The following is an 8,147-nucleotide window of genomic DNA, read 5'->3' as shown; positions in this document are numbered from 1 at the left end:
GAAACCCTTTAGCAACCGCCACAGGCGAAGCGCGCGCTGAGATGGTGCTCGACCTCCTCTTAGTCCGCAGCCAAAATGCAGTTTAACCTTTTGCAACTGTAATTTTCAAACAATCTTAAGAACATTCGAAAAAATGTTTGTTTCCTTGAAAAGATCACGTGTTTAGAATGTGCCATTTTAAAAAATGGTATAAAATGTAAAAAAAAATGTGCAATTCAAAACATTTTTTCGTACCATTCAAAAAAATATCACAATTTAAAAAAATCATGCGTTTCGAAAATATGTTTGTGCCATTTAAAAAATTATCAATGTAAAAAGTTCCATATCATTCAAAAAATGTTTCAATGTTTATTTGAAAAATATTTAAAGCTCATTCACAAAAATAATCACAGCATTTATTTTTTTAAATGTTTTTGTGATGGTATTTAAGAAAATTTTAATAATTTATTTAAAAACTTAAAGTGTATAAAAATATTTTAGATGTATATGAAAAATGTACAATGTGTATAAAAGAAGTTGACGTCCAAAAATATATTTCAAAAAATCATTTATTCAAAAAATATTAAAGGTGTTTAAAAAATGTTCATGCAATTCAAAACATTGTTTCGTACCATTCAAAAAATATATTAAAATTTAGGAAAAATCATGCATTTCAAAAGTATGTTGTCTGTTAGTTAAAAAATTATCAAAGTAAAAAAGTTCCATATCATCAAAAAAATCAATTTTATTTGAAAAATATTTAAAAACATATTCACAAAAAATGATCAGAACATTTATTTTAAAAATAATTGTGAGGGTATTTCAAAAAATTAATCATGTATTTAAAAAATTGTTTAATGTGTATAATAATATTTGACATGTATACGGAAAATATACAATGTGTATGAAACAAGTTAACATCCAAAGATATATTTCAATCAATCATGCATTCAAAAAATGTTAAAAAAATTACCCGATGTATACATAAAGTGTACAATGTGTATGAAAAAGTAGGTATTGTTGAAATGAAGGGAAAATAAAAATAAAAACCCCAAGTTAAACCGGTGAAACTAGGGAGAGGGGGACAAAGAAAATCAAAGAAACCCGGAGAAAAAAGCGAAGGAAAGAGTGAAAACACAAATAAAAAGGAAAAAACTAATAAAACAGTGAAAACCGAAAAATAAATAAAAACGCTCGTGCATAGGCATCTAGCCTCGAGCAAGAGGCAAGTCGGAGCTACATCTAAAAATAAGCGAGACATAGCTCCCACCCTTCTCCACCACACATCTCAAGGTCTCTGCCTCTCGATGACAGCGTGGGCCACAAACTCTCTGTGGGCTTATCTTTTCACTTTCTCTAACATACGGGGTTTCTCATGATTCAAGAAAATCGAGGGCCTTTTTGATTCACCGGATTTGTGAAATGCAAAATTAGGGGAAAACACAGGGAGCTCCTACTTGACGCTCGTTGCGTCCAACAGGGCGCCGACGCACAGGGGGCAACGCGACTTTTGCAAAAGCACGTCGCCGCAGTGCGCCGATTGGGCCGGCCCATTGGAGTGCGCTGCAAATACAAGGTGATAATTTGCACAAAAAAATAGCAGCGCGTGATAGCTGGGAATCGAACACAGCACTTCAGACTTGCACTAGCACCCTACTAGCCACAAGGATGGAAGCGCTCAGTTGACCAAACTACAGCGGAAACCTACAAGAACTAAAGAAAGTATAAGACTATTTGAAAAACATCCTTTACGATTTTCCAAATAGCAAAAACAAAACGTGAATGTTTTATCAAACGCGAACATTATTAGTTTTTTTTTACAAATTTTGAGAAAACTCAAAAAAATATCAACACACAAACGAATTTTGGAGACGTGAACATACTTTTTAGAACGGAAACATTTTTTAAACTACCCAAAAACCTGAACAGGAACAATTTTTCAAATTTGGAAACAAAATTTGGAAACACAAACAACTTTTGAATTTCCCAAACATTTTTGGAATTTGTGACATTTCTTTAAAGCACAAGCATTTTCTGAATCTTGAGAACCAATTTTGAAACGGAGAACAAATTTGGAAGCACAAACATTTTTTGAGTCTTTGGAACAAATTTGGAAATGGAGAACAAATTTGGAAGCGCGAACAATTTTTAAAGCATGAACATTTTTTCAATCTTGAGAACAAATTTTGAAAACTCCTAAACAAATTTGGAAGCGCAAACAATTTTTTAAAGCACGAACATTTTTTGAATCTTGAGGACAAATTTTGAAATAGAGAACAATTTTGAAAAATCCTGAACAAATTTGGAAGCGTGAACAATTTTTTAAAGCGCAATCATTTTTTGAATCTAGAGAACAAATTTTGAAATAGAGAACAATTTCAAAAAATCCCAAACAAATTTGGAAGCGCAAACATTTTATGAAATCCGGTATATTTTCTGCATTTCGAAAGTTTTGAACTTTTTGTGTAACGGGAACAAATTTTGAATTGGAGAAAAAAAATTGATAACTTAAAATTTTGTGAAAATACGAACAAATCTTGAATTTTTTCAATTTCTTTTGAGAAAAAGAGAAGAAAAAGAAAAGGAAAAAGAAAGAAAACAAGAAAAAATCAGGAACATTTTTCGAAATTGTGAACAAAATTTTGTAAATGTGAACACTATTTCAGAAATATGAACATTTTTTTGACAAAAAGAACATTTTTGAAAATTCTGAACCATATTTGAACTTTTTGAAAAGCTTACAAAGAAAAAGTAAAAAAAGCAGAATAAGACAAAGAAAACGAGAAAAAAGAAAGACAGAATAAGACTAAAGAAAAAACAGTAGAAGGAACAGATGGTTTTTTCCTCGGTTTTAGTTTCTTTAAGTTTAGCATTGCTATTATAATAGATCCACGGGCCAGGCGCTGTGGCTAGCTTGGTGTGTTCCGCTACTGGAGGTCGTAGGTTCGATCCCTAGCACGATCGTTTTTTGCGGTTCATCTCGCGAGTCGAAACCACTAAAATGGGCCGGCCCAGGGTGAGCTGCGCCCTGTGCGAAGCAGCGACTACTTGCCGCAGTAAGCGGCGAATAGGGAATTCCGAAAACACAGATATGCAATGGCATGTCACCCAGAATTAGTGTGGACGGTTGATTATGCTCAAGAAAAAGATAGGATTTTTCACATAAAGGTCAAAGTGGATGGTAATTTTGTTATGGAAACTAGCAAAATGACTCCTAAGGAAAATGTTATATGAGAAGGAGGCTTATAAATCCAGATGGAGAAAGTACCAAGTCTCATTGAGCCTCTGACTATAAAATTTTGAGGTAAATACACCCGTGGTGCTTGAACTTGCTGTGGATGTTCACTTTACTGTCTGAACTTAAAAATACGCCAAACTAATTCTAAAACTTGGCACGAACACGCAAATATGATGCTAATCATGTTCGTAGACATAAAGTACGTCAACATGGCATTGTATGTGCCTGACGTGGCACTGACATTGCAAGGGGCCCACTTGTAGCTATGAAACAGGATAACTTAGTAATCTATGACTCTATGATTAATGGGCCCGACTGTCAGTAATTAGGAAAATTAACATAAAAATGCCCTAGACGGGAATCGAACCTCCAACATGATGCTTGGTCCATGCTTGCGCTAGCCAACAAAACCAGAATTTGTATTGACGATAATGGTGGCCCTTCTGGCTTATATTTTTTTTGAGTAACGGCCCTTCTGGCTTAATGTTGTTGAACCAAAAACTATCGTGTACATCAACGGGCTGTAGGTAGTGGCCCAGTTTGCAAGGGCTATTTTTTAATGTAAAAATTATGTAAATAATAATCATAATAATTAAAGTTAGATTCAAATATTCACGTGTAATAAATAATTACCTCATGCTACACAAATATCCGTGTGCAGACCAAATAAATACAAAGTGGTTTGCAATAAAATAATTTACTTTTTAGAAAATACTATTTTAAAAATAATCAATGGGTATTAAAAAATGTTTGTAAATACAAACATTTAAAATACACAGTCATGGATTATATTTAACAAGGGGATGAACTCCAAGGCTACAGGTCTGAAAAAAGAACGAACTTTCTGATTACTGCAAAAAAGATATCAAACCAGTTGGGTGATTCTTTAAAGAGATATGAATATTTAAAATATATAGTAATGAAATAACATATGAATAATAACAATGTTTGTATAATATAAATAATATATTTATTTTATATTGCAGTTTTCTAAATATTCTTTCAATTATTCAAACATTTTAATATTTACATACATATTTCTAAATATTTGTATTTGCAACATTTTTAAATACTTATGGGTTATATTTAAAATATTAACTAGGAATGTGCCCGTGCATTGCAATGGATCCAAAGTAAAATAATACTTGCTCACAAACTTGAAAAAAATACTCTAGTTTTGATATACATATATCACTAAAAATATATTATGTTTCACTCAAAAAAATTCTCGAGATGTTTTGATGAGGTGAGGGAGAGATGTGGTTGGTTTCAAGATACTAAAGTGTTTTCTAGACATTGGCACAGAGAAGTGAACTATTTTTGCAAAAAGGTCATAACTTACCTCACAGTTTTTAGATGTAGATCTAATGGTCGAAAATAATGGATGGCAGACACACCATCATCATCAACTGAATCTTTTAAGTTAATATTTTTAAAATTTACAGTTTTAATAAGTTATTTTATTGTATACCTCTAGATATTTATATTGTGTGCACACTGATTTTTGTGCGGCATGAGGTAATTATTAGTAAAACATGAATATTTGAATATAACTTTTCTGATTCTGATTATTATTTACTTTAAAAAAATAACGTGTGTAACATGAGCCACTGGCTGCAGCCCATTTATGGACAGAAGAGTTTTAATTAAAATACATTAAGAATGAGAGGCCGTCTTAGCTATCAAATCATATTCTATGTTGTGGCTAGTGTGACCAGCGGCATTTCCTATTTAGCGCTGCAGGCGCCGGTTATAGCTGTTTCCGCAAACCGGCGCCTGCAGCCACGTTAACTGGGCCTGGCCCATCTTTTTCCTTTCCTTCCTGTCGTGAGGACAAAAAAGACGCATTTTGGATGAGAATCGATCCCGCGACCTCATGGTCGTTCGCCTCAGCACTAAGCACAGCACTAACAGGTATTAGTTGCCCAAAAACTACTGCTTCTTCACTTTTTCTTTACAAAGATTCCTTTTTCCTATTTCTTTTTTCTTTTTATTCAAACGTTTTGTTATTTTTTTTTCTTTTTCTTTTTTCTTCTTTACGGAATGGTTTTATATTTCTTTTGCTAATTTGAAAGAACTATTTTTCAAAATCGGTGAACTTTCTTTCACAATCGATGAACTCTTTTTCAAGATCGATGAACTTTTTTCTAAATCGATAAACTTTTTTTCTAAATTGATGAACTCTTTTTCAAAACTGATGAACTCTATTCACAATCCATGAGCTTTTTAAAAAAATGGATGAACTCCTTTTCAAAATCGATGAACTGTTTTTCGTAATTGGTGAACTTTTTTTAAAATCGATGAACTGTTTTTCAAAATGGATGAATTTTTTTAAAATTCGGTGAACTTATTTCAAAATTGATGAACTCTTTCCCAATTTGATGAACTTTTTTCAATTTTTTGTGAACTTTTTTCCAAATTTGATGATTTAAAAAAATGGATGAAGGTTTCCAAATCTGTGAACTTTTTTGAAATCTCAATTTTTTTCTTTTTTGTGATTCTTTCGTTTTAAGTTTTCATCTTTTTTCTAAAGTCAACGGTTGACCAGTTAGTCAACTGGTCAATCGCGACCATACGAACAGCCTCTCGATCGAGCGAGGGACCAGTCAGGGCGAGTTTAGTCGCCACATGGGCCAGCTCACGATTCAGCGGCTGTAGGCGCCAGCTCCCTTAGCTGGCGCCTGAAGCGCCAACTAGGAGCTCCCGTGACCAGCTCACAAGCAGTAGGTTGCTGGTTCAAATCCCTTCTGGCGCATTTTTCATATTAATTTTGCTAACATATTGACAGGCAGGCCCACTGATCATAGAGATAGATAGTATTCAAGTAATTATGTTTTGTAGATATAAGTGGGCCCCATGCCATGTCAGTACCACATCAGCCATATACGGTGCCATGTCGACGCATTTTACGTCTATAGACCGGATTAGCACCGTATTTGCACGTTCGTGCCAAGTTTTAGAACCAGTTCGACGTATTTTTCAAGTTCAGGCATTAAAGTGAACGTCCATGGCAAGTTAAAACACCGCTGGTGTATTTACCTCTAAAATTTTCTTAGTTAAGTCTTAAACTTTGTAAACTGTTTAACTTTAAGTCTAGCATAGTTTTAGACAGCGGTATAAATGTAGGCTAGGAATTTACAGTCTTTCATTTTACAGGTTCCCAACCTGCAGCATCCCTTGCGTTCACAATTTTCCTACTTTTCGAAACTTCGAAGGTGCAAACCCACCCTAAGAACCAAGACCCATGCATGGAGAGTGCTAAAAAGTAAGAAATGAAAACAAACCATTTCTTTTCTATATCTATACCTATGTTGAATTAATACAATACACACCTTTTTCAAAAAAAAAAATCCTGTGTAGTGTGCCTATAAGAACGAGTTACATCCGTTGGATTATTTAAATCGAACGGCTCACGGTTCAAACATGTTAATTTGTAATAAATGGAGCCGTTGGATCATAGCGGTGCATGGAGAATCATCTAATTTGAAATAAAAACTACTGCAAAATCAAAAAAAATCCTGCTAATTTTTTTTTGAGACATATAAATGAAAAATCCTGCTAATGCAAGGAGGACCATCGGCTCCGTCGTTTTCAGAGAGTGGCCGCGGGGCCCAGCAAGGCGGAGACATGGGCGACCCACATAGGAGCATAGGAGGAGTCGCGTCGCTCTCCGGTGGCCCGAAAGCGACGTTCAGCTGCACAGCACCGGCACCCGCGCGTGGGCCAGCGAAAGGCACGTAAAAGAGCGCGACGCGCGGCAAGGCAGGCAATCAGTGGAGGCAGAGAGACGACGTCTGTTCCTTCCTGCTCCTCCATACACGTACGTGGCGTGCTCCCGTACGAATGCCTCTGCCGTTTCTTTATGTCGACAGGCTGACTGACAGAGATCCCTCTTCAAGGTTTTTTTTTAATATATAATGCGTGTCTCAGTTCCGGGCTTCCGGCACCCATCTAGACATCGATTTCACAGAAATAAAAAGAGAATGGAACCCTATCTTATAGGGAGAAAAATGACAGTTTTTGACATATTTTCTTTTCTTTGTTATTAGCACAGGAGTGAATGTACGTGTGCACGCACGCCTTCTCACAGTTGTGTTTGTGTTCCTCCTAACACATGTCTATTTTTTTAAAAAGAAGGATAACCCTGCATATTTTTTTTAAGTTATAACCTCAGCTTTTGCATTGAGTGATGCAAACAACCATATATATTATTAAAAAAAATGCAAAATCCAACAGAACAACATCAATCCAGAAAAAAATAAAATAAAACCCGAGGTCACATGCCTCGCGACAGTAACACCATCAGATAGTCACTAACCCTATGATATAAGAGGGAATCGAAATGAAAAATACACAACTCCTAAGCTACGTCTTCAAGAAGGAATCGTTGCACGTGCCCCAATGATGACGAGTCCAACACAAGGTTAAACTTCGGATTCTCATCCCCGAAACCAAGCTTCAATCCACTACCTTCAGCAGGGGCACCATGTGACGTCCGGGTAATTAAGCTACAGTGATCCTCTGCTAATGATGCCACGTGACCTCGTTTATAGCTGCTAATCTCCAGTTAGTTCGAAACCGATTCAAATTCAAATTCAAAATTAGGCAAACAATAAAAGTTTTCAAATATTAAAACTAAAATGTTCGGAGTGAACCAAATATTGCATAGATAATTATTGGGGAAAAACCACACATTTATAAAATGTTTAAATACTATGAGATGAATAAAACAGTAGTAAAAATGATTATTTGAATAACTTTTATGATTAATAAAATGTCAAACTAAGTTATTTGGGGTCTAGACTTTTTGTGACTGGACTAAGTCAAAATACTGAATTAGATACTAAGTGTATATTTTACTAAATTAAAATGCAACTAAAATAAAGAAATAAAGATATAATAAAGAAAACAGAAAACAAGACAAAAAAAA

The sequence above is a fragment of the Triticum dicoccoides genome, chromosome 6A, assembly GCF_002162155.2.
Source record: "Triticum dicoccoides isolate Atlit2015 ecotype Zavitan chromosome 6A, WEW_v2.0, whole genome shotgun sequence".
Lineage (NCBI taxonomy): Eukaryota > Viridiplantae > Streptophyta > Magnoliopsida > Poales > Poaceae > Triticum > Triticum dicoccoides.
The sequence above is the reverse complement of the archived record's forward strand: the minus strand, read 5'-3'. Positions refer to the sequence as shown.